Source organism: Poecilia formosa, unplaced genomic scaffold (assembly GCF_000485575.1).
Source record: "Poecilia formosa unplaced genomic scaffold, Poecilia_formosa-5.1.2 Scaffold18, whole genome shotgun sequence".
Taxonomy (NCBI): Eukaryota; Metazoa; Chordata; class Actinopteri; order Cyprinodontiformes; family Poeciliidae; genus Poecilia; species Poecilia formosa.
This window is the reverse complement of record NW_006799957.1, coordinates 4,166,759-4,193,941: the sequence shown is the minus strand read 5'-3', so window position 1 is coordinate 4,193,941 and position 27,183 is coordinate 4,166,759. Positions and strand designations below refer to the sequence as shown.

At 36.0% G+C, this 27,183-nt stretch overlaps 1 protein-coding gene and 1 long non-coding RNA gene across 2 annotated transcripts in view; both read left to right on the top strand.

Annotated features, from left to right (window-relative positions):
- Positions 1-27,183, top strand: part of LOC103134700 (uncharacterized) — a 76,226-nt gene that overhangs the window by 34,048 nt on the left and 14,995 nt on the right. The window lies entirely within an intron of this gene.
- LOC107835682 (uncharacterized) lies at positions 1,387-16,621 on the top strand. The gene is made up of 3 exons (XR_001661499.1): positions 1,387-1,397; positions 9,509-9,514; positions 16,028-16,621. It is a non-coding gene; the product is annotated as an uncharacterized LOC107835682 (long non-coding RNA).

The window sequence follows — 27,183 nt, the reverse complement described above, 5'->3', positions numbered from 1 at the left end:
ATAGCAATCAGAGCTGCTGCTGCAAAGGAAAAGAAATCCCATCACAGCATTACTGTTCATGTACTGTAGGTTAACCAGGACATAAACTTTAACTTACTGTATAAGAGGCTTCATTTTATAGGTCAGAAACACAAATCTTCATAAAATTAATTGTCAAGTTTTGTCAGGTTTGGTTTGCTGTGCGATTTCCCACTTAAAAGGGATAGTTTCCACTGTGAAGTTTGAAATATATTTCACTCAAAGAGCCTTTAATTTAGTTGACTTATCTTTATTTTTGTATGATGGTCCACATATCACAAAGGTGAAAAACCTCAAAAGAAACAAAAACACATCTATTACATTCTGAAATTAACAAGATAAATACATTGTGAATAATCAGATTTCCACCTCTTTAAACCAGTTATTTCAAAGTATAATAAATAGCAAATATTTTACAGTAAAATTCAACAGAAATACATTAGCATTTTTATCAACATTTTGTTAAATATTTTCACAATCATTCTGACCAACATTTATTTATTTATTGTATTTTTTTCCCTTTCTACTTTAACCAATAAACAAAGTGCGTTTTTTCTTTTTAACTTACTAGCTTGACTTCAATAAGATTAAAACAATTTGATACAACAATCAGAGTTCATTTGCTGCTCCAATGAAATTCAGCAATGAGCAGCAGTGTTGTGAGGCTTACCGGCTGTCTTTCACAGTTTGTAGAAACGTTTGCACAGTTCTGAATTGACATGCTACCAGCACTGTTTGCTTCTCATGCTCTCATACAGGAGTGACAGGTCAGTCACAGCAAAAGTACCTGCACTCTGATTGCTAGGAGATTGAGTCCACCTGGTTCTCTTCACGAACAGGCAGAGAGGAGCTGCAGAAAGGTGCAGCAAAGGAGAGTGCCAGAGGGGAGTGGTTACCTAGCAGTTCACCAGAACATTATTCATTATTTAATTATCTAACAAGCTTAAAAGTGTCCACTATGATTACAGGAGGAGGTTTCCGATACCTGCTGGAAGACAGAGCTTCGCCTTCTCTAGTTTTGTAAACTGTCTGGTTAAAACCATTTCTGCGTTTAGTTTGTCCATCAATGTATTTGGGTAATAATTATAATAAGAATGCATTAACCTGTAATAATTTGAGTAACAACAGCTGCTTTCTGTTTTACATGTAGATTTTCTTTGTCTATGAATGCATTGACAGCAGCAACAACAAAAAAAACAGCGTCACCTTCTTGAGTTTCTTATTTCCTCTTTGTCTCCACCCCCCACTGATGTTTTCTTTCAGTTCACAACAAATCCTGTTTTACCAGTTGTGATACGGGTGGTTAGATAGAGACGTTAGAAGCTTAAAGATTTAGCGGATAAGGTAAAAACTCTCCCTTTTTTTCTACTGGGTAGATGGTTGTTACCCCTGTTTCTTATTATCTATACTTTAGGGCATTAGAAAAAAGTGAAAATATCACATGCTGACTGATGCTGTGTAAAGTTGGTGTTGCATTACAAAAACTGAAGGTAAATTCAGGAGAGGCACGACATGAGGAAAAAAATAAACCAGAAAAAGTAACTGCGGACATTTTGCCTATGCTACAGAGACAAAATAGATTTTTAGTACCTAAAGCTATAGCTTATATAGTAGATCTACTTACTTACGATATATGAAAGGTAAAGAGACTCTGGACCATGGAAAAACATTTTAAAAAACAAATGAACTATGACCATGAGTAGTTAAAGTTGAAATTTTCATGGACTGGAGTTGAAGATGCTCCCTTGCCGCAGTGTTGTCTTTGTGGCACAATATTAGAAGAGGTGAAATATAAATAAAGAAAAAGAGATTAATCAGTAGAGGTCCAAGTCTGGAAGCAGCCATTCTCTGTTGAATGGTTATAAAGTTTGACAAAAAAAACAAAAAACAGAAAGACACCCGAGTTAGATTCAGCACCATTAACACACAACCAAGTTGGTTGAACCAATTTAATCTGAATATGCTTTCTGTTTTTTTTCTGTTTATTATTATTATTATTATTATTATTATTATTGTTATTATTATTTTATCTGAGAATAGGGTATTTTTTTCACTATCCAGACTTGGCACCTTCACTAAGAAGACCGGTGGATCTGGCTTCTCTTATCATGTCAGGGTATATTTGCCACAAAAGTAGTTAAAGCAAGATATTCTACTGGTTATGCAACTGACTTTATTCAGCTAAAGGAATGAAAAAACACATCTTGATAAGGTAACCAAGGAGGCATGCTCTGATAATTACAAGTAGAAAAAAAAACAGAAAAGGGAAGGAGAGAAAAGTTTGAAGGAAGTAGAGAGGTGGATGAGATGAGATTCACACACCAAAAATAATCATGTATTAAAATCAGAAATTTTTTAAAGTGATTCCTAACTGTCTTTTTTGTGATGAGAAGAGCTGGGTCATGCAACTCTGAGCAGAAATAGATTGATGTTCAGGGTGTGCTGTGGTGGTCCAGGGGTTAAGCACAGCCCACATATGGAGGCCTTAGTCCTCAATGCAGCTGTCAGAGGTTTGATTCCCAGCCTGGTGACCTTTGTCGCATGTCTTCCCCCTTCTCTCATTACCCACTTTCCTGTCAATTAACTATCAAGTAAAGGCCACTAGAGCCAATAAAATCATTAAAAAAGAAATAGATTGACATTCAAATCTTGAAAAGCTGTAAAATAAAAATACCTACAAGTTTAAATTAGGATTTCTACTAACACAAATTGCCTATTTTAACTTTTCTTTTCATTCTGCTCAAATTATTTAGCCAATACGATAGAATAATCTTGCTCTTCTTTGAAATGTCTTAAGTATTGCATTTTTGGAGCTGGAGCAGTTGAGGTGATCCAAATGCATAAAATCGCCTTTTATTGAAATCTCAAAAATCAGTTAAAGGTTTCACAAATCACAAACTTGGTTTTAAATATTCTGCTACTGGAGCAGAATAATCTATAGGCGTTGTAGTTTTTTCTTTAGCCATTTCCCGAATTGGTAGTGGCAATCAGAAACCAACTTCAGCTTCACACCTACAATCGGACATCAACTTCAACTTTGTGCCTCTTAGCATAATATTATCATCTGGGATATCTCAGACCCAGAAGAGGAAGCTTGGAAAACTACATCTCCGAGGAGCTGCGCCTTGAAGGTGGTGCTAGGTCCAACCAGGTGTTTTGGACAGCTAAAAAAAAAAAAAAAGCTCAAGATTAAAGATTAAAGGATTTCTCAAACTAAATATGATATGAGTTCCAATAATATTTACTTTCCCTTTGGGGTTAGTAAGGTATTTTAGACTTGAAATGTGTAAAACGTCTTGACAAATTCAAATATTACAAATCAAACAAAAATGTTTGTTTTGTCTAGTAGAGATGACAGTTTTTACTATAGCTACAAGTTTTCTGTATACTCTTACTGTTAAAAATAAAATGCAGGTGTGACATTGTACATAGACCATGCTATATTTTTTTTAACAAATCACCACGTCATATCTTTTCAGCACCTCACATAAGCACAATGAGCTTAAAGGCTGCTTTTAGCACCACACTCAAAAAATTTCAGATACTATCTTTAGAGTTGAAACCAAACTTTTACCTTTGTTCTAATTACAGTGCCTTGTAACTATGATTTATATTATAGACAAGCACACATTAAGGCATAGCTGTGAATTTTAAGGAAAATGATTCATGGTTAACATTTTGTAAGATGATGTGATGCAACTGTGCTTAGATTGAATGGTTTATATTTATTTAATTGTTGTTACTGAACATCAATAGCAGTAGCTTATGATGCTTTCTTATAAATTGAAAACAGTCCATAGGTGCTCAAGATGTGAGTGTGGCACCTCTGAGCTTAGTAGGTGAAATTTCTTGTTAATGCTGCGTGCTCTGCACCGGAAGTATTGTTTTTATTGCTTGTCGGAAGCTTCGAGTTGAAGATGACTCAGCCTGAGGAGCCTGAGAGGAGTGGCTACACGGTCATTCAGAGAGAGAGAGCGCTCTGTAAGTGTTATGATTAAGAGATAGATTACAGCAGCCATGGAGCTTCTTCTGCGTGTGTCCCTCTGCCTCCTGACGTTTATTGGAAAATCGTTTGGTGATGAAATCCGTAAGAACTGTTTTAATTTGTTTATCATTTTTTGGATATTCTTAGCTAAAGTATGTTTGACAAATTTGGATAAATCATCCTTTGAAAATGTTGCAAGAGTCCTGAGTTGAGTATTCAGGGTGCGTATTTGCACCTGTCTGCTAGTCTGGCGTCATATTTGCGTTGCAGTTAAAATAATATGAACAGAAATATGTATGCATATACATTACTGAAGTAATGCTATGAAAGAACTGCATCGTTTCATAGCATGCAAAACATTCAGTACTACACGCTTTGTATCATGTTTGTAGGCAGAGCCTATCACTGAGTTAGAATGTTACATCATTGTACACTGCGTCTTTAAAAGCCACAGCTGCTTCCGAGAATCTCCTGCGTATTAAGTGGTAACGACAATTATTTTTCCTCCTGGTTATTCTACAATTGTATGTAAATAATCCGACATTTTGAACGCTTTCGAATCTCACCTCGCTTGTTGCAGTTAACTGTAAGGTACTTGTGGATTTTAACAAAAGAAAACTTCTATAAAAGATTCAAAGATCAGCTTGATCCTTGAATCTGCTGCCTTGCCTTTTTCCTAAGGCAAGGCAGCTTTATTTATACTTAGCATTTTTCAGCTAAAGTGCTATAAAGATAAATACACACACAATTTAATCAAACCAATGTGATAATGATAAGATAATAATAATAATAATAATAATAATATAATAATAATAATAATAATAATAATATAATAATAATAATAATAATAATAATGACAGTATAAATAAATATAGAATATGTTATGTGCTTCGGGCACATTATGGTGATTTTTGTCTATTTTTTCCTTTGTTTTCTTATATATTTTAGTAGAATGACCTTTTGCTAATATATATTGGAGTTTGGATAATTTCTTATTTTTGGTCATTTGATTACGTTAATTTGTGGCGCTGTTGGTCCGCCTATAAATAGGCAGGGCATGTTGGATCTCCGCCCTTCCACTCGCTCAACCACCACCCGGGACGCGTCTTGACGCGGTGCGCGCACGTCCAGTCGCTGTGGGCGGCAGCTGACGCTTCCAGCCTGCCATGCGGTATTTCTGTTAGCCTTTGTTTGCTTGCTTTTTCGTTGTGATTTTGGCCTGGTGGGAACGGTTGTCCTGGTTTCGATCTTTCTTTTGTATTAGGTTCTTTTTTGCTTTAGTCCAGTAGGGGATTCGACTGCCCTGTATCGGGTTGGCCCCCTGCTGTGCTGTTTTGTTCTGTTTGATCGGCTCACCAGGTCCAACTTTCTGTTAATACTTTTGGGGTTTTGTTTTTCTTTTTTTGGGACACGGAAAACTGATGGCATTTAACTCTTTTTTTTCACAGAAAACCCAAAGCAGCTGAACAAAATAAAAACTAAAGTTCAAGAGAGTTTAAGAATAAAATATTTTGTTGAACCTTCATTCTTGTCTCGTGTCCTCAAATATGTTGTGCCCTTGGTGGACGTAACATATTTATGGGGGCTCGTTTAAACAAATTTTACCTTTAGCACCTTGTCCTGTCCTGAGGTTGTTTTATATTTTTGGCGATTATGCTGGTTTTTTTCTGTGCATTTTGGCACAGCTGACGCACGTTGCGGTGGCTAATTGGGATATTCAGGTCTGGTGTTCTTGTGACTTTGTTTGTGCTTGAGCTTTTGTGATTAAGTGTGGCTTGATTCCATGGTGTAGACATGGAGTTGACCTGGATGAGTTTGTTAAAAAGCCCACATTGGATGCTTTGGGTAAATGCACAAAGGATCAGTTGCTGTTAGTTTCAAGGTTACTGTAAAAAAAAACGTGCTAAAAGAGGAACCGTTGAAGCTGAGTTGTTAGAAGCACTGGTTCAGATAGGAATTTTTCCTGCTACAGTTTTACCAAAAAGTCCTGTTGGATCGCCATCGAAAGCTTCGTTGCCAGATGACCCGGTTCGTTTGAAGGAACTTGAAGTTGAATTAGGACGGCTTGCTTTGAGAGAGAAGGTGCTGTATCTTGAACAACAAAAACTGGAGATACAAGCTGAACTGTGTTTGAAGGAACTCGAACTTGGTGCTGAGTTTTTGCAATCCCAATCAACTGATTTTGATGTTAGTAAAAATGTTCGTTTCGTTCCTCCATTAAAGGAGCGGGATGTTGAAAAATACTTCATGTTGTTTGAAAGAGTGGCACTCACACTTAAATGGCCTAAAAATGTGTGGACTTTGTTGTTGCAGTGTGCATTAAATGGCTAGGCGCAAGAGGCGTATGAGTCTCTGTCTGTGGCGGATAGCCTTGATTTTGAGAAAGTTAAAAGTGCTATTTTGAGGGCGTATGAACTAGTACCTGAAGCTTATCGTCAAAAAATTTGTAAATTAATAATACACTATAATCAAACTTATGTGGATTTTGTCAGAGATAAAGAAATTCTCTTTGATCGTTGGTGCACTGCTAAAAATGTTGCCGACTTTGCACAACTTAAGCAGCTCATTTTAATGGAAGACTTTAAAAACAGCTTGCCAGAAAAAGTTACCACCTACTTGAATGAAAATAAAGTGTTGACAAGTGTCAAAAGCTGCAGTGCTCCCTTTTCCCCCCTTTTCACCTAGGGGGTGTGCCTGGGTGGAAGGGGGTGTGCCTTCCACCCAGGGGATGGAAGGGTATGGAAGGGGCCAGTATAACACTTTAATTCTATTGGCTGAGAGGTTGCCAGCCGACAGAGCTCTTGTTCCAAGCGCAAGGAGAAAATGATTCTCAAGTGAGCAGAGAGGTTTGCAAGTGGAGATTTGCTCCGAGCAAAGACAAGTTTTGAGCGCGAAGAGAAAGGTTTGAGAAAGCACAGTAAATATTTGAAAGAGAGCAGAAGTTTTGAGTATAAGCATTACAAGTTCTGAGAAGAAAGACATAACATCTTTCTTTCAAACTGAAAACCTAAGCACAAGTATGAAAAGTTTTGAGAACAGAAGACATGAAATCCTGCTTTCAGACTAAAAATGTGTGTTCTCGAATTATGGCAGAAAAATTCCCCCATAGGCTTGCCACAGGACTGCCTGCTGAACCCCCTTCTCTTCACTCTGGCATTTGACTGCTTGGCAAGACACCACAGCTAGCATATAGTGAAATTTGTGGATGATACAGCAGTAATGGGACACATCACAAAGTGATGATTCCAAATACACAGAGGAGGTGGAATAACTGTTGCAATTGTGCAGAGAAAATAAGCTCTAAATCAATGTGGAGTAAACCAATGAGATGGTGGTGGGTTTCAGAAGGGACAAGGATCCTCTTCAACCCCTGTACATCAGAGGAGAGGAGTAGCTGTGGCGGTGGTCTCCGGCTACAGGTACCTGGGTGTGCATATATCCAGTGACCACACCCGGAGTGCCAATGCCTCCCATCTGATCAGGAGGGCCCACCAGTGTCTCTACTTCCTCAGGAAACTGTGGAGAGCTGGACTGGGAGCTCAATCCTGAGGAGTTTCTATTGCTGTGTGGTGGAGAGCATTCTCTACACCTGCACCACTGTGTGGAATGGCAGCTGCACTGCTGTTGTGAGGATGGCTCTGCAGAACATGGTTAAGGCTGCACACACGATTGTGGGGAGCAGCCATCCTTCCACCATGGACCTCTACACATCATGGTGCAGGAGAAGGGAGCTGTGCATCATGAAGGACTCCACCCATCCTGCACACAGTCTGTTCCAGTCAGCTGAGGAGCATCCAGAGCAAGGCCACTAGACTAACAGTTTCTACCCTCAGCTGTCAGACTGCTGAACTCATGCTGCACTTAATTCTGCTTCATCTCATATATATATATATATATATATATATATATATATATATATATATATATATATATATATATATATATATATATATATATATATATATAAATTTTTAAAATCTGGGACCAAGCAAAGCTGATATGACAATAAAACATCCTTGAATCCTTAACAACAAAAATAACTTGTCCAATTGTTTTTTTATAAATACAGAGGCAGGGGCAGGTATAATGCAATCAGTGTGCACTCCCTCCCACTCTGTTCAATGCATCAACTGTAAACCTAGCTTATCTAGTGTGGCTTTTTACTGACTCCATTTACATGTTCACAGTTGGGTTGACAAATCATATGTATTAATAATATTCACTAAGGACATCATTATTTCTGCTTTCAAACTACTGTTTCAGATTAACATTAAATGAATGTATGAACACTTTTAATGATTGCTTTTATTTTTCAGATCCTCACAAGATTCTTGTCAAAGAAGATGACAACGTCACTCTACCTTGTGTATTTAGCACAGCAGTTACAGACAAGATCATTGACTGGAAAATAGATAAACAGGAGGTACTTTTCTATGACCACGAAAAACGTTCACATCAAGCTAAGGAGTTTAAAGATCGTGTGTCTCTTTTTCCAAATGAGCTAAAGTTTGGAAATGCCTCAATGCAAATCAAAGAAGCAAAGGTGTCAGACAGTGGAAATTACACCTGCAAATATCTTAACCAAGGTGAATTAGTGGAAAAAGAGAGTCACCAAGTTAAGCTGACTGTTGGTAAGTGTCTTCATGGAACTGTTAAAGACAAACGAATACTGATGTTTTAAGTTATTAGAAATTATTTGTGTAAATAAATAATTTGTCAGAACTTATTGGATGCAAAGCTAAATTTGCATGCAATAAAAATTCCTGCATGAATTTATTCATGTTGCACTGATAAGCTCAAGAATAACATTTGTATAAAGCAATGTACATTTTATAAAGGCCTTTATAAATTCCATTGTAATAAGAGCTAGGAAATGTACAGAAGCAGAAGCAAAGAGAATAGAATGAATATTGTGGTTTTTCACTAAGATATATTCTAAAATGGAACTTGTGGAACATTGATATCAAGAATTGAAGTAGCTAACTGACATCTGTCAAGAAACAATATCTAAAAGCAGTTGTCATTTATTTTTGATCACAAAAGATCAGTTTTGCATTGTGACTTTCTATTTTTTCAATTTTATATATTTTTTGTTTTCTATTTTTATTTATTTATTTATAGGATTGTTCAATCTGTTTGGACTTCAGATTATCTACCTTTTTTATCTACTGTGTCTTTTTGATCCAGCCCTGATGGCATATGCATACACTCAGTAAACTTTACAATCTATGTTTATTACTTGATGTCTGAGGTGATCTACAAATAAAATAAAATCTAACCCATCCAGAATGATCTCATCAGTAAAACAGCTGACATGTTCATGATACCCTCTACACCCTCTCTCTCTTGCAGAATACATCTTAAAGGACAGAACGAGACAAAAAACTAAAGGTGAGTTAGCTTTGTGATGACGTCATCCACCATCTGAAAAGTATGTAGTTGTTCACAAACCACGACCTCCTAATCGAAGTCTGCTGAGATTTTTTTTAGTTGTGGGTATTAAAGATAAAAGTAGTGCAAAATTAAGCGTAGCTAAAAAAAATTTTTCTCGTAAAAAGTTTGTATATCAGAATTACCTCAGTTTGTAAGTGCAACTGCAAATGTTGTGATGATAAATTAAAAAATAGATATTTTGACCAAAGATGGCAAGAATGGTTAAGAAACCGTAGACTTGAAAACATCTTAGTGTCTGATTTTGATCCTTTCCTCATCTTAACTATGTAAGTTTATTGCAGAAAGCTATAGAATTATTCTTATTTTATTAAAGATGAAAAAATGCTGCTCTTTGTAAAGTGTCTCTTACAACAGACTATTTTTATAGATTATGTCCTGGCATAAAGCACAATTTTTTCAACAATTTCCCAGTGTTACTTAAGAACACTGCTCCATATTTAACCAGGGAGACAACCTACTATGCACAATTACCTTCTTTTTCAGTAGAATTACATTATCTAATGCTATATAAAATGACAAAGTAATATTATGAATAAGAAAATCAATTTGTGGAAGTGAAGAAATTAAATTGCTGCATCTGTTGTGTTTTTCTGTGATTACAATCTTACCTACATGGATTATCTTCCAAAATAAGCTAACATTTCTTATACATCTATGCTTGTTAGCTTTATCCCATGCTGAGCAGCTGAGCTTCATTCAGCAATGAATTTGACTCAGATTCTGTGATCATTGTGGGGGTCTTTCCTGGGTTTGGTTAGATTGATTTCAGGGCTGAAATACTGACCTTGCACCACCTTTGCCCAGGATTTCTCTACATCAAGCAGTTTTTCCGCTGTGAGTTCTCCATGTGTTGAGCTTGAAAGGAGGTTGGTTAGTCAAGAATTGTAACCTCAACACTGTTCTCAATCTGCTGCACCTTTCCAGGAACAACACTGGGTTCAAGCCTGTAATGTCTTACTTAACCAGCTGTAGCCTGACCTATTAACCTGGTCTGATTTCAGTGTTTAGCTATTCTAATTTGAGTTCTTATTTTGCTAATTGTTCAGACATTTTTAAAACACTATAGATTCACGGTCCAAGTGTGTAGTTTTCTTCAGCCCTTGCATTATTAGATCTATGGAAAGTTCTGGTGGATTCAGTTTATCTTGGTAGTGTGACAATAACAGACATTTTCCATTTGTGTGGAGAGCTGCATATCCAATGTAGTGTTATCATCAAATCTGTCTAATGTCTCAGGAAAGTTCTCTGTAACTGCATTGATTTAATCAGTGTGTTTGCTAGTTTGGTTCCTATAATAGCTCTCATTAACTAGTGGCAGTAATTGTTTTCAGCTAGGTCACTCTGACTTTGGATGGAACTAGAGGTTTGGTCCTTAATGTCCTTAATTTTGGAAAATTGGTGATTGCCCAATACTTAGATGTGACGCTGATATTATCCCCTGATCTTATCTGCCTCAGCAAAGGTCTAAAAATCAACCACTGTTTTATGCTGTGACGTGAGAGAGGTTTGACTAATATACCGGCCACCAGGTCATATCTGTATGTATGCAGTTAACAATACCTGCCCCACTTGTACTACCTCATCAGCTTTCTTGCTATACTTAACATTTCAGACAAAAAGATGGTAAAATCACAGTTCAGGCTTTTTAAAGATTGGTTCTCAGAAATTGACCAGAAAACTGCAATTTGTGCACCAGATGGTGCCATCTGACATTGGTGTTCCTTGAGCTTGAAGTTTACCTCTAATCTCTTTAGGAGTTTTTATGAGCTCTTTTGTTACCGTTTGTATTTGTCTCTTTGTTTTGTCATCAATTTTCCTGCTGCAGCCACATCCAGATAGGTTGGCTACAGTCCGATAAGTTCTGAATAATTTGTGCAACTGTAGTCACAGGAATATCAAGCTGCTTGGAGATGGTCTTATGACATTTACCTTTAACATGCTTGTCTATAATTTTCTTCCTAATCTGATTAGACAACTCTTTCCTTCACTTCATCTGGTCCATGTTGAATGTGGTAAACCCGATGTCACCAAACAGCACAGTGACAACCTGTAGCCCTATAAATAGGCCGACTGACTGATTACAAGAATGTAGACACCTGATGCTAATTAGTGGGCACACCTTGATTTAACATTTCCCTTTGGTCACATTATTTTCAGAGGTACCATAAATTTTTGTCCAAGTCTGTTTCATGAGTTTATTTTTTTAAATAAATTCTGTTGAAGCATGTTTGAAAAGCAATGTCTGACTTTCATTTCTTCATTTTCATAGAATTTTTATTCATCATTACCTTTGTAAGATTCAAGTTATTTCTGTGACCATTATGGGTTTTTCTTTCATTAACTGTTGATACCCCTCATTAACTGAGGGGTACCAACAATTTTGTCCACATGTGTAGGTAATAAATCTCAATATCAGACATCATAAGCCATTCACTGCCTTAAATAGTCCTTCACTACCTTATATCTGGTGTAGAGTGTGGCATCTTTCCTGAATCGTCTCCTTAAACACTCCAACATTTTCCTTGTGATGTGGTAGACGTCCTGAAGTGCAGTGTAGACTTGCCATCATGGTAACTCTATTTGGTTATGGCCATCCTTGAATATGGAAGTTTTCCCAAACTGCTTAAAGGCTTCATTTCGGTTCTTATAATTGACAGGCTTAGAGTAAGACACAAACTGTATAGATTAGTTAATAAGGGGCCTTAAAAATATCAATGTAGTATGTAAAGTAGTTATGAGATTTAATTTAGTGATGACAGATGTATATTAAATGACCAAACATGGGACTATTTTCTTTCTCTCAATTTTTTTGAACCAGGGGTGAAATTGCAATGATGAACACAAGACTTTAAGAAATATTATACTCACAATGACAAATTTCTGTTCACAGGTGCATTTGCAAAACCGTCAGTAAAAACAATCAAGGAAACTGATGAAGGGACCCTACTGAGCTGTAAAGTACTTATTGCTTCTCCTAAGCCCAATGTAGTCTGGTATGACAGTGCTGGACGCAACCTTCCTGTTGAGAAGAAAGAGACCTCAGACGCAGAGGGTCACTATAACATTTTCCTAGAGACTACAGTGACTTTAACAGACAACTATACCTGCATAGCCACACAGAAGGAACTCCATCATCAAATTAATGAAACCATATTTGTGCGTGTTCAAGGTAAGTCCAAGTTATGTTTTATTTTTTTAAATTTTATAATTGTTTTATTCATGAATTAAAAGTGCTGCATCATCATTTTATGTACTGTTATAACCAAATTAGAAAGATAAGTGGCAAAAATTAATCATTAAGGAAAGTGTTCACAAATACTAAAAACCTGTAAACATTATATTTGGAAGTAAGCTACTGTATGTCAGTGACACATTGGCTTAAGAATGCTTTGTAAACAAACAAAAACTCAAGGGGCAGTATTATGTGTTTTCCATTGGCATTTCATTGCATAATCAAGTAACTATGTTAACTTTAGTTATAAAAATGCTATACATGTTAAGCATGACTTAAAAGATATTTGACTTTGCAATTTGATACCTTGAATTGACCCCTGTCTCTTTCAGAAACGTTTAACTGTTGACTTGCGGTCACATGGTTTTCGGATATTAATTTTTGCATAGACCCTTCACGGTCCACAACTCAGACCGAGCCAAGCTTCAGTGAAATCTTTCTTGCTGCAGTGTACTTCATGGTGTTTTGCCATATGTGTGGTTTACAACAGTGCAGTGAAAATGGTTGAGTGTTTTTTTGTTGTTGTTGTTGTTGTTTTTACCTTGGATTGTTTCTAGAAGCAGTCCAAGGCTTCTAGAAATGGAGTGTGGGAGTAAATATGTGTCATCAGGATTTGAATAAAAAACTTAAATTTTAATGCTGTATATTTGTACTTACTCTTTCACTGTTAAAATATACTTAGAATACTTCCATATAACAGACAGTGACATTGTAAGACTTGCTGTTTTCACATGCTATAGTTAAAAAATTCTTAAATCCTTTAATCCTAGTTGTTTGATGATAACTCCTAAAAGGGTATGACTTTACAAAGGAAACAGAGGTGGGTGACTTGTTACATTCACAATTTACTTGAAAAATTATTTGAACATTTTTTAACTTTTAGGAGTAGTTTTATTACCCTGCACTTTTCACTTTTACTCGACTATAATTTCTGGATACTCTATCCACTGAGAGCAACTTCACTGAGTGAAAAAATCAAAAATAGCTTACACTATAGATATTTACACCTATAGTGTAAGCTAAGTGAAACTGCTTGTTTATGCATACAGTTTATTGTTCTTATGCTGTTTTCTACCTGCTAAGCTTGCTGTGGAAGTATTTTACGATACATACAATATATGTACATTGCCAAATGTAAATATTAGTTAGTATTTGCTTCTTTAAAAAATACATTTGTAAAGGGGCTTATTCTGCCTGAGTGTTATTTTGTAATTGTGTAATTTGTATTATACATTTTCTTCTTTTCAGTCTTAAAGATATTCAATTTTTTTCTGCCTGTTTATTTGTTCCTTTCAGTGAAACATAAAAATAGAGGACTGAATGTTTGGTTAGTCACAAGTCATGAGATGGTGTCATCAAAAATCATTTTAAGAAATGAGTTTGCTAAATTTAGTTGTAAATTTTAGTAGAATTACAATACATAGTATAACAAGGAAGCAAAAATATTAATTTATTTTTCTAATCACTAACTTTTTCAATGCTTGTGCAGTCTACAATTTATTTACACAGTGTTGTTTTCTGTTTTGTTATAACTGAAAAGAACCACATTTTATTTTATTCAGATTATTATCTAATATTTGCCAGTAGGTCATTTTTGAACCATTTCTTATCTACAACTGTTTAATAAGTATGTCTTCATGTGGAACAAAGCTTTAACTCAGTTGTATATTTCTACTCTTACTTTATGTAAAGAAAATTTATTGAGATATATATTGCATATCCCCATTCAGCTTAAAAATGTTGAGATATTATTTTCGGTCCAAATGGCCCAGTCCTATTCTGTGCATTAGGTAAGGTCTTGTTCTACTAGTACATTGTAAGAGTAACATTATCCTCTTGTAATATGTTTCAGGTTCTTCAGTAGCAACTTGGGTTGCTGTTGCAATTGCTGTTGTATTTGGAGTTTTACTTCTTATTGGAGTTATGATTTTTCTCCGCAAAAACAAAAAGCATTCAGGTAAGTTATGATGTTTCATTTTATCTCATTATACATAATGAGCTGTGTATTTAGTCCTTTCTTTTAGTCATTTTAATTTACAGAATGAGTTCTTCTGTTGTTGAACAACTCATTCTTGAATTTAGTTTTTCCTTTAACTCCTGCCTGAACTCGGTACTAAACCTGTGTTTCGCTTGTTTAGCCTAGATTTGCTAATGGTATTGCAACATTGCTGGTGGATGCAGGCTGTTTTGGATTTTAATATGCAGTCAAATCAAATTTTAATTTACTAAATGTCATAGAATCATTTTATTGGCAACCCCAAATTCTATATTGCAGTAATATAAATAATTTGATTTTAAGTGAAATATATGTTTTGCTTTTATTGCTTGTATGATTAATGGCATCATTAATCCTAATTCAACAGGTGCCAGCACTCAAGGTGTCACAAGCTCTGAGGGCGAACGGCGTAATTTAGATGCCCAAGAGGATTCTAGATAATGATGCATGACGTACGGAATAACTGATATGTCATGTTTCTCAATGAGAAGAATGTATATTCTTTTCATATCACTGTATTTAAAAAATTATACTCAAAGATAAATTCTCTCCAAAGTGTTTTAGGGCATTTGAAAAGTCTGCCAGTCATTACTATCACATAAAGATTTTATTAATACATGGTAAATAATCAACAGTTGTACATGTGTAAAGAGGAATTACTTAAACTGAAATTTATTTTGCTTTTTGAATGAAGATTTCAGGTTTAATAATCAAATAAAAAATCAATCTCTCTTTTTCATTCTGACACTGATCATCAGAGGCAGAACAACTTATTGGGTTATACTGAATTAAACTCAGTCTCATCTTGGTTTAAGATTCAGTAAAATATATATTTAATGTTTTAAGAAAAAAATGTTTCTCCAGTGCTGCCTACTACTGCCCCTTTATTGAAATGTTCAGAATGTTTTAATACCCCATATTCAGTGGTTTCTGTTTTGACCAAATGTTGGCTGTGTATAGATTTTGACAACTGAAGTCGGTTTTTACTTTTTCATATACAACCTTTTTTATTGTGTTTTTTTTCTCCACATCAACATTTTATTTATTTTTTAAAGCTTTGTTTTTTATGAGATGCTCAATCTTTTTTTCTGTTTTAGAAACAGTTGTGTCAGCAAACAATAAACCTAGCTTAATTATATCCTTTAATCAAATTCAGTAACTTGCATAATGTTAAAAGATGATGCTGATTTTATTGGCTGTATTTCAGAACTTCAGGTTGATTTCTAAAAGGAAGTGGTTTCCATAAGTAATGGTCAATTACTTAAAAGTTTTTAAAAACTTACCCTGAAGAAATTATCACTGAAAACTGAAAGGTAGCTTATGAAAATGCCATTACTATGAGCCACATGTCTTATAATAAAACCTGGGAAGATAACCCGTTATTGTCATCAGTATGAATGCTTATGAATACAAATCATGGACTGCTTTTTATTTTCCTAGCTACATTATTTTGGTGTCTTTCTTTTGTTTAATTGATTTTGTTATGGACTAATTTAACTTAACCTATGTGCCTGTATGTTTAAAGAAAAAGTGGAGGGGTGGGAACACTGTTTATATTTTGAACTCAAACTGCAGTGACAATACATTTCCAAAAAGACGTTCATGATGTTACATATGAAGTCACACGGTTGGTGTTTTTGTCTTTATTAATCTCCCTATTTTGTTCAGTGACATTTATGTTTTTTTTTTATGTTTTTCTGTTTTATTGTTCTGGATTTTGCTGTAAATCACAAGTACTGCCTTAACTTTCCAAAAATGTATCAAGGTAGCTGTTTTTTTGTTTGTTTGTTTTTTGACCAAGGTGAAGTAAAACTGCTTCAAACAACTGGAACAACTGGCTAGAAGTTGAATTACATCTAAACTTGTACATAAGTAACAAAATTAATCCACTGTGCAACTATCATTGCTGAGTTTAATAAACATAACAGTAACAGTATTGTGTGTGGGTCTGTATGGGTTTAAAAAGGGGTAATTAAAGCTAAATCTGAAAAAGGAAAAGTTTTAAGTTAAATCAGCATTATTTCTTGACATTTTTTGGACAAGAAAATCAAAATTCAAACAAAAAGACACTTTAATTCAGCATCTTTTGTTTCTGCAAATTCACAGAATAAATAAAGTGCTCCATAAAGTACAGTGCCTTGCGAAAGTATTCGGCCCCCTTGAACTTTTCAACCTTTTGCTGCTTTTCAAGCTTCAAACATAAAGATCTAAAAATTTTATTATTTTGTGAAGAATTAACAACAAATGACACAGTCGTGAATTGGAACGAAATTTATTGGATATTTTAAACTTTTTAAACAAATAAACTGCGAAGTGGGGTATGCAATATTTTTGGAATCGGCCCCCTTGCGTTAATACTCTGTAGCGCCACCTTTTGCTGCGATTACAGCTGCAAGTTGCTTGGGGTTTGTCTCTATCAGTTTTGCACATCAAGAGACTGAAATTCTTGCCCATTGTTCCTTGCAAAACAGCTCGAGCTCAGTCAGGTTTTATGGAGAGCGCTTGTAAACAGCAGTTTTCAGCTCTTTCCACAGATTCTCGATCGGAATCAGGTCTGGACTTTGACTTGGTCATTCTAACACTTGGATACGTTCATTTGTGAACCGTTCCATTGTAGATTTTGCTTTATGTTTGGGATCATTGTCTTGTTGGAAGATAAATCTCTGTCCCAGTCTCAGGTCTTTTGCAGACTCCAGCAGGTTTTCTTCCAGAATGGTTCTGTATTTGGCTCCATTCATCTTCCCATCAATTTTAACCATCTTCCCTGTCCCTGCTGAAGAAAAGCAGGCCCAAACCATGATGCTGCCACCACCATGTTTGACAGTGGGGCTGGTGTATTCAGAGCGATGAGCTGTGTTGCTTTTATGCCAAACATATCATTTTGCATTGTGGCCAAAAAGTTGAAGAGCATCTTTTTCCACATGTTTGGTGTGTCTCCCAGGTGGCTTGTGGCGAACTTTAATAACAATAAAAAAGAGTGTAATTAAACTAAAATATTTTAAAATATAGGGACAAAGTAGTCCACAAAACAATGTATTTTGTCCTGATTAACCGCCAAACAATGACTTGTTTACAGTAGTGTAAAGCCATTTATTTGCAAGCTGCCTGTCATGTAAACAAGTACAGCAGCTTAATGAAAGCCAGGTATAAAATAAATTAAATAAAGCTTACCATAATCTTCGATAAAATAAAACACATGAAAATGTACTTCCACAAGTAGGACGCGTTTTTAAGAAATCTGCTGAGTGAGCAGTATGTGACGTAGCATCGATGCGCGCATGCACATTACCACAAGGTAGGACGGATTTACGGGTAGCACAGATAAATATGAGGGGCCGTTTAGGACAAAATCTACGTTTTGTCTCTCACACACTACCAAAAACTCACGCATACTCAAAAAAACTCACGCACATTCAAAAAATACTCATGCACACTCAAAACATACTCAAATTGCGTATACACACCACTAAAATGTCACACACGCACACAAACGTTAACTATCTCGCACACATACACTGTACTAGCAGCTCGCACACGCACACAAACGTTTATCTCTCACATACACAAGACTAAAGTTGAACACACACACACAATACTAAGACTCGTTTTATGCAAGTGTGAGAGCGAGACTATTTTTTTGAATGTGTGAATCAAACATAAAGATCTCAATCATAACAATTTATGATTAAAAAAAGCGTAATACATATATTTATGTGTTTCTTAAGGGGAGTAGGCAGACAGACATCCAAGCATCCAAACTAACAGCAGAAACTGGGAGCAGCAAATGGAGGAGAAGGAGGAGAAAGAGGGTACCTTTCTTAAGGAGCGCGCAGGGAGAGCTGGAGGGAGGTCGCTGACCTGGTGGTGGAAAGCATCAAAGTGCATCGACAGGTGTTGCCCTACAGGGGGAGACACAGCAGGACTGACTGAAAAAGCCACACTCGCATCTCAGAGGAGGAAGGAGGGAGAAAGATGGAGTGAAGAGGCAAAGAAATGATGCCAGATGAGAGGAGGGAAAAGAGAAGAGACAGGGTGAGAGGAGGAGCAGGAGGAAAACTAAATCAGTGAGGAGGTGGAGGAGTGTGTGATGGAGAGGAGGGATTTAAATCTAATCTTTTAAAGTTTATATTTTCTTGAGCAAGTCAGGATAGATCTATGAGCTGTACAAAGCATGTTTATATTGTTTGCACAAAATCATTCATACATAATGAGGTTGTAACAGTGCAGTGCTGGTGGAATGTGACTCAACAATCTGGATGTTTTTGAAACGGCTCATTTTCCACTGACACCAACTTATTACCAAAAAACATCTGGATGTTTTTTTGAAATGCTTAGGCTGTTTTTAGAAGCAGTTGAGAAGTACAAAATGTACAAAATGTGAATTTTGCATAATAGATACCGTTAAATAAACACAGTTTTATTGGGTTCCTGCTTTTCCACATGTAAATATCTTATTCTGAGTTCACTTTCTACTTTTCTTTTCAACTCATTTCTGTGAGATTAATTTGTTATCCCAGTGTGGAACATCATAAAGATAATCACAAATGTACTGCAGAAGGACGGGAAGCTTTTATTTGGAACTTCAACTGCAAGAATATAAGTTGAAAAGTTGAAAAAGCATCATGAGGATCTAAAATCAGCATCCACAAGTGAATCAGTGAAGAAATACTCGAGCAAATGAGCAGACAGATGGATGCAGCCACAGCTTCATACCATGAGGAACGTTCCGGGGGGGAACCGGTGGAGCCAACACGCTGCCAACATGGGAGGAGAGGAAAGGCAGAGCCTCCCTGGTGCCGCTGTCCAAACTCCAGCTGCTGGGAGTGGTCAGGACTTCAGGAGACACAGATACAGAGTGGCTTAAAAGAGCTGGACCCCTATTTAGTATCATTCATATTTTACAAAGATAAGTGTATGTTTGGTTACCTTTCTCAGCCACAGAGAGGTTGGGGTCACTGCAGGGCTTACAGGGGCCGATCACCTGATGAAACAAGGCTCTCTGAAAGTTTGGTGGCTGGTTTTCAGCAAGACCATGATCTCTATGAACAAGATGACGCAAGTGCCAAAGCGGGGCTTCATCTGACACGCCCCCTTTTTACTTAGTACGCCTCGAAGCCTGGCTTCAGATGACCCATCACTGGTTGAAAGCCTTTTGTTAAAATTTTTTGGAAGAATAAATAGAAAATATTTTTTTTATATATGCCTTTGTCCTTGTGCCTTACTGGTTGGACCGTAACATGAAGCTTCTAGGAACCCTTTATCTTCTGGTGCTGTCATATTCCAGAACTGCAACCTACCTGGAGTGCACAGAGGTAAGATGTTCAGAGCTCAGAGACATGGCCAAGTCAAGGAAGGCTGAAACCCGACCAACACCAAATAAGACGCATAAGTTGAAACATCGAGATTGGGCCACGACAGATCTGAAGACAGGTTTTTCAAAGGTTTTATGGACTGATGAGATGAGACTCATTCTTACTGGACCGGATGGATGGGCCTGTGGCTGGGTCAGTAATGGGCACAGAGCTCTGATAGGGATATTGATACTTTTTACCATTTATTTACTGATGTATTTGCTGTGTTTTTATACTTCTGCAAGATGTGATTTCCTGTTAAAGATGTTTTAGACAATGTGCAGACGCTTTCACAGCTGTGACAGAAATAGGTTAACGATAACATCCTGTGTAACCTAATCTGTCTTAAAAAGAGTTGCCATATATGGGATGCATTTTCCTGTACTTGTCTTTGTTGTTGAATTATCACTATGACGACACGCCTGCTTGGAAGTGAATAAATGTTGAAGGGCTGGAAGCCCCTGTTGGAGTTGGCTCGTCTGACGCAGCTGAGTCTGACACGCTTCTCCCCTTTTGAAAAAGACAAAGTCTTTGTGTCCTTGTGATCATTTCAGAGTTTATTTGAAGAATAAACCTAACAGGCTCCACTTCACATCAGACACCAGTAAGGTGGAGGCAGGGTACTGGTATGGGCTAGTATTATTAAAGCTGAGCTAGTTGGACCTTTTCAGGTTGAAGATGGACTCAAAATCAAATCCCAAACCTACTTCCAGTTTTTAGAAGACACTTTCTTCAAGCAGTGGTTCAGGAAAAAGTCTGCATCTTTCAAGAATACCATTCAAGACAATGTTCCATCACATGCATCAGAGTAGTCCACTATATGCCTAGCCAGTAAAGGCCTTAAAGATTAAATAATTGTGACATGGCTCACTTCCTCACCAGAACTAAACCCCATAACCTTAAATGGGAAATTTACGGTGAAGGAAAACAGTGCAGATCTCTGAACAATGTCTGGGAGACTGTGGTTGCTGCTGCACAGAATGATCGTCAACAGATCAAGAAACTGACAAACTCCATGAATGGAAAGCTTGTAACTGTTATTGCATAGAAGGGTGGCTATATTAGTCACTGATTTATTTTTTAAATGTCAGAAATGTTTGTCAATTTTGAGTTGTATGTTTATTATTCTCACTTTAACAGATTACAATAAACAAGTGAAATGGGAAATTTTTCAGCTTTAATTCAGTTGCATAATAATTTTACACACTAATAGTTGACCATTAATTGTGCACACATAGATATTGTCCTAAGAAAGCCAAAATCTCACTTTTACTTTCTGAAATATAGAGGCTTGACAAATTATTAACATTTTGGATTGACTGAGAGCGCTATAGTTGTTCAACAACAAAATTAATCCTCAAAACTACAACTTGCATAATAATTGTGCAAATAGTGCATATTTGAATAATCGTAAAAAAGATAAGAAAAATAAAGAAAATGAAACTCCTCGAGGTAGTGTAGCCTGACATTATTTTCACTTATGATTAATTATATTTTTAAAGAGTTTTACTTAAATTATGGTTTTGCTGACGATGGCACATAATGGAAAAGGAGGAACACTGTAGAACAACTTATTTTAAAACTTCAAAAAGGGATAGAAAAAAGTGGGCAAGAGGGGGGTGGAATGGGGCTTCACATTTTCAGTTGAGAAAACAAAACCTGTTTTTCACAAATAAAATAAAACTGGAATTAATAAAAGTTGTACTTGTATGGAAAAGAGTTAGAAAGGGTTGACTACATTCATTTTTGGGAGTAGTTCTGATAAAAAAACTAACTTGAAAAAAATCATAGATAATATTATGGAGAAGAGTAAAATGTACTTAAGATTATTAAGTGTTTAGCAGGGTTAACATGGAGTGCTAGTTTAGAATCCCTTAAAAAATGGGTGTCATTAATTTGGTCAAGAACAGATTATGGGAGTGTGTATATGGCTCAGCTGCTAAAACTCATTAAAAAAATAAATGTTATCCAAGTTAGAGCATTAAGAATTTGTTTGGGTGCAGATGAATCAACTCCAATATGTGCTTTACAAGTAGAATCAGGAGAAATACCATTATGCATCAGAAGACAATTAATGGTTAATTATTGGATAAATTTAAAAGGGCTTAATGGAGATAATCTGGTTAGGAAAGTATTAGAAAATTGTTGAGAAAGAGGAAAGGAACAAATCAATTTTGGGTGGATTGGGGATGACAGAGCAAAAACATTTAATGTATTTATCAAAGAATTCAGTCCCACAGCTTTGTGGCCTTTACGGCATACATAGAAATCATAGAAATAGATTAGTGTAGATGGATAACTATCAAATATTAAGAAAAGAAACATTATAGATATATGTCAAAACTCAGCCCTCCTCTATAGAAACTGATTGTTCCGCCATCTCTGTAGTTCTGACATTTTATAATTGAGTACAAAATAAGTATAATGATTATAAACTTATACTGATGGTTCGAAGGATCCAAAATCTCAAGCAACTAGTGTAGCAGTAGTGATTCCTGAATTAAAGATTAAGAATTTCAAAAGAACATAAATTTTTTGATTAAATATGCAATAGAATTATGAGCTATATTATTGGCTTTAGAATGGGTGGAGGATATTAGTGTAAGTAAAATAAGTTTGTAGTGATTCATTATCAGCATTGTCAAGTATTGAAAAGGGAAGTACAAACAATCAAAACATATTGTATGAGATCATGTTTGTTAATAATAAACTATATGAGAAAAACAAAAATATAGTAATAATCTGGACTCCTTCATGTAGGTGTTTCAGATAATGAAAGAGCAGATAAATTGGCTAAGGAGGTTATTAAAAAAGCAGTTATTGACAAAGTTATCTAAATCTGAAGGCAAACATTTAGTTTGGTGTTTTTATTTTGTTTTTAATTATGTAAAGCACCTTGAAATGCCTTGCTGCTGAAATGTGCTATACAAATAAAATTTGATTGATTGATTAAAGAAAGAAAGAAAGAAGTTATGGAAATGAGTTGGGATAATGAAATAAATAGAATACGTTTATGTAGGATGCAAAATAAAGTCGATATAAGAATTAGAGGAATAAGCAGGAGGGAAGAAATTATTATAAATAGAATAAGAACTGGTTATAGTTTTTTGAATGGCACTCTAAAATGAGGAAACATCTTGCTGGTTTATGTAATTGGTGTAATACTACAGAAACTACTGTATACAAGATGTTTTTATTAGTTGCAGGAAATATGTGAATCAAAGAAGATCATTTAATATGGAAATGGGCTTTAATAAGGAACTAACTTTTGAAAATCTGGTTGCTCAATTCTCAGCTAAATAGTAATGAAGGGAAAAGGAACGATATTTCGTTTTTTGAAAAATACATGGCCTCAGTATAGGAGAATTTAAGGAAAGGTAATGAGCAATGAAGTCCAACAGATGGCAGTAATGGAACATTGATGGATATTAAGCTGCAATTAAAATCTGCAGAAGAAGAAGAAGAAAAAGAAGAAGAAGAAGGAGAAGGAGGAGGAGGCAACCATAGACATTAATACGTATTATACGTATGTATTGATGTCTATGGAGACAACTTTATGGGCCCTAAGCGATCCTTCGGGCGTGAAAAGAGGGAGCGGTAGAGAGCGGCTGGACGAAATTAGTGTTTCTGAATCGGATCGACCTTGAACTAGACGCCGCTTACTCCGCGGAGCGCGAATATCCAATGTCCGACTTGAAACTAACTTCACCGCGGTGAAATGTTTGCGTTTCTGCAGTGGTGGAAGCTGAAACCGAAAGTGGATCTGAAGGGAGTGGCTGTAGATTGTTCGTTAAATAGAGCTCTTTTTGTTACAGTTTTGTAAATACTGAAAAAACAATGGAGCTTCTTTTACTCTTGTGCCTCTGCGTCTCAACATGGACTGGAAAAACGTCTGCTGATGAAAACGGTAAGAAAAAACTACGCATAGACTTTTTAGACTGAGGAAGTGGCGGATACAACTGTAGATCATGCGATCATGAACTGGTGCATGACAGAGGCAATGGTAAACTGTAGTGAGCAGTTTGAAGCAGAAGTCCCACCATGTGATCCACAGGGTTTTCCCACCTGAGCACAAACTTCATGCACTTTGTTTCCACAGGCACCACAGCAGAATCAAGTGTAACCTGTTAAAAGGGATATAAAGGTGTTATTCTTATATTATCAATTTTCTACTGCCAAGTCTACAACTGCAGGAAAACAAAGTATAAGAAACTTAACCTTCTAATCATAACATTTGATAAATATTCATTGGAGAAATATGAAGTTAATGAGCTAATATATATATATTTGCTCATCACATTTCTCCAATGAAACGTTAATAAATATTTCTATCTATCTAAAACAGCGTCTTCCTCCTCATGTCTTGATCGTAGTAAGAGTTTAACTTCTCAGGACGTGATGGAGCAGCGGGTGTTTGGCATAACTGTCAAGTTTTGGACTTGTGGCTACAGGTAATGTCGCTACTGAGCGGGTGGTGAAACTAGCGTAAATGAGGAGGGTTTAATACGATCACGCATTTTCCATGACGGGTGGCAACCCCAGTCTATACTATAAAAATCTGATTAAGATTAGAGCCTAAATGCGTTCTATTTCCAAAACAGAAAGGCTACGTAATGTTAGCCAGCTAACAAATTACTATTGCTATCCTAGCATATCAACTAACAGCTAGAAAAAAAACAAAACACGTACCTCCGTAGTCAAACTGGTATCAATCAGCGAGGAATTTGTCCTGTTTAGATTATGTTGATGAAGAAAAAATGTTTGCAAATAGTGATATATCTTCAAATCGTATTTGTGGCAGCTGCTTTAGAGTCCAGAAACAGCGTTAACTACACACACCGGAACTAAAGATACACTGGATCGAGTCAAAACGGATGTTGTCTGACGTCATGTGAAAAGGTTCTATTCCATAGACATAATATTTGCTTATTATGTCTATAATAAGCAAATATTATTATAGACATAATAATGGTCTATAATAATGGTCTATTCTGTAGCTTTCGGTGTGTTTCTAAATCTGCTCCTTAGTCGCATCTTTTCGGTGTTGCTGCTGCCTCTAGTGGCGTGGGGGTGGTAACACAACTAATATAATTGCATTACTAAATCAGAATACCACAAAGTCTTTATTATTTATTATACATTTTCATTCTCTGAAAAATGTAGAGCTAATTAAATGATCTAAACAAGACCTTAAAGTGGTTCCAGTTTTTCTCGATGGCCAACCCGTTGAAACTGTGGCAAATTTGGGTCGTTCCTGGACAGTCAGCTCAACTTTGCTGAAAACACTGACTATATTTTGAAGAACTGTTCTCAGAGACTCTACCTTTTAAGAAGACTTAGGGATAATGGGGTGACCCAACTAGAGTCTAGTTGGGTCACTATGTCTTGAATTTGGAGGAAAAAAACTCATATTTTATTTATCACTACAGAAGGGTTCAGTGAATGCGCATATGAAACTGGTGGGTTCGGTACCTTAACCAAAAAAGGTTAAGAACCACTGCTCTAGATGAAGTCACACAGGAAAAGGGAAACTTTTTTTGGATTTGACATTGCCTGGTCATACAGGATCTGCCACACATACGTATGTGTTTTTATATCGGGAGGGAGGAAAACAAAATGGAAGATGATGGGTTACCATTTTAGTGTCAATTCCACAAATGAGGAAAAATACAGGTCAGTCATGCTTAACAAAAACTGGCAAATATCACTGTTGATAAATTATTGTACAGAGCAGTCAGCTATCGCTTCACAATGACAAGAAAATATATTTTCATCAACTTACTGGAGAAACACTTCTGAAACACACCAAATGAACTACACTCAGTGTTGAAACTGTTGTTATTTGGAACTATTTGGAGCTGCATGACTTCACCACAGTCGTGACTTCCACATTCCATTCTTTCTGTAGGAGTGTCATTTACTGACAATTTTGTGCAGGAAACCTAAAATTCTGCAGGCAACTGTTTGAACCGCTCAGTGGCAGCACACAGGGGCTTAAAAGCAATTCTTAATTGCTTTCATATATCTAAAACTTAAATTTTGACAAGACAATTTGAGATATTTTAAATTGTAATTACAGATATGTGGCTGATCTGGCGACGTCATTTGAGATATCTTGAAAGAAATTTTGACTCGTCAAAATGTAATTGAAGATATCTTGAATTATTGTTTGAGAATGGTCAGACAGGAAAGTGGGTAAAAATGAAGAGGACATGCAGCAAAGGTCATCAGGCCGTGACTCGAACCTGGGACAGTCAAGTCATCCTCAAAATGACTTGACTCTCTGACAGTCGAGTCATTTTTACCGGCGCTGCGGTGGCGCTTTACCCCTGTGCCACTGCAGCATCTCTCCCACTTCACAGAATTACTAATAACATCAAATATTTGAAATGCATAATATGTACAAAAATATTCTCTTATTAAAATCTACAATAAAGATGAATTCACTCTTGACCATCACTGTCGTTTGCAGATGTTGCTTGTGCATCAGATTTACAGGAATATCAGAAACAGAATACAAAAGGTCCAGCTTTATATATATAAAAAAAGCAATTATCTGCGATAATGGCCCAAGAAAAAGAAACAATAAATTAGTTGACTGTGGTGATGTCCCTAATAGGTCGACACACAGTGGTAGTCTCGTCTTTCACAAGCACAGACTGCTATTGTTGGCAACTAAAGTTAACATAGTGCTAACAGCCTAGCTTAAGATAAAATGATACATGGAGACTTGTTCTGATGTTCTGCTATGTGAATGCACTTCTTTTGATGAAAATACCTGGATTAGTCTCTCTTCATGAGTGAGATGAGATAAGTTACTGGGTCCAGAAAAGAAAAGAACTCAAGTCAAGCATTTGTACTTGGATGCTTGCATTATTCAGTCAAAGTACTTTCCAACACGGAAAAAAATAACAATTATCAAAAACTTACTTTTTCTAAATTAATTCAACTCAATTAGAGTGGAGGGACTTTCAACCACAAATCCCAAGTAACTTACTAAAATTGAGTGTTGATAGCAATTTGATGAAAATAAATTTTAGTCAATTTACTATTTTCAATTAAATACCATGTTTGCATTTACAGTGAATTAAAAAAAAGAAAAAAATAGAATATCTGCTTGATAAACCTTGAGTGATTATAAAATAAT